This window comes from Orycteropus afer, unplaced genomic scaffold, assembly GCF_000298275.1.
Source record: "Orycteropus afer afer isolate SDZICR_OR568_19922 unplaced genomic scaffold, OryAfe1.0 scaffold00541, whole genome shotgun sequence".
Classification (NCBI taxonomy): domain Eukaryota; kingdom Metazoa; phylum Chordata; class Mammalia; order Tubulidentata; family Orycteropodidae; genus Orycteropus; species Orycteropus afer.
In genome coordinates this window covers 1004218-1005287 of record NW_006922128.1, presented here as the reverse complement: position 1 = coordinate 1005287, position 1070 = coordinate 1004218, and positions in this window count along the sequence as shown.

Here is a 1070-nt window from a genome sequence, read left to right as displayed (position 1 = left end):
AGAGCTGGCACTTTGAATTCAAACTTATAGCCTCCTAAATGGTAAGAGAATAAATCCTGGTTTGTTAAAGTCATCTACCTTCGGTATTTCTGTTATACCAGTGCTAGAAAACCAATACAGAAATTATATCAGTGTAGGGTGTGTCTAGACCCAATCACTTCTGAGTTAAAAAGAGATCAGATTAGTTACAGAAACCAGATGCCAGCTGTACCTCCCATGGCACTCACTGTTTCTCTGGTGGGTTTGATGATTCGCTGCAATGGCCACACAGAACTCACAGACAATACTTATGATTATGGGGTTTCTTAGGGAAGTAACAGGCTACAAATCAGGTTCAGGAACGTGCTCAGGACACAATTCTTCGATCAGGACATCTCCCCGCTGCTGTGTCCTCAGGCGTCTGGCTGGCCCTTTGTCCTCCTGGCCTGGCTCTGCCTGCTCAGGCAGGGGTGTTACAGAGCTCTTTTAGCTCTGCCGGTGGGTACACCTAGGAGCACCCTACTCTGTCAGCAAGCTCCTACCCAAGGACACTCAGCTTTCTCACTCCAGGGCCAAGTCAGCCCACCACTCTCCCTGTCTCTTGAGTCCGTTGCCACTGTCTCTCTGCTGGGGGCATTTCTCTGCTGAGGTGTCTCTCTGCCAGAGAGGTCCAGTGCAGGGATCTCGGGTCCAAGGATGGGCTCCACTTCACCTCCAGCTATTCCCTCTTGATGGCAGTGGGATCCCCTTTCTGCCTCTAGGAGGGCTCATTTTCAGCCTGGCAGTGTGACAGAATGAACCAGTCCCAACACCAGAGTTCTACACACCTTATTTGCATGGTCCCACTCAGTAATCCAGTAGGCGTTCCAAAGACTATGGCTAGAAAAGCCAGACCAGGTTAATTCACTGCGCTGAACCAGATGGGGATGTCCAAGGACTGAGGACCACCAGGACTACAGAAGCTGAGACATGGCTCTTCCCAGAGTCAACAGAGAGAGGCCCTGCCCCAGAACCAGTGCCCTGAATGCTGACTTCTAGTCTCCTGACCTGTGAGAAAATATATTCCTGTTCTTTTAAAGCCACCAGTTGTA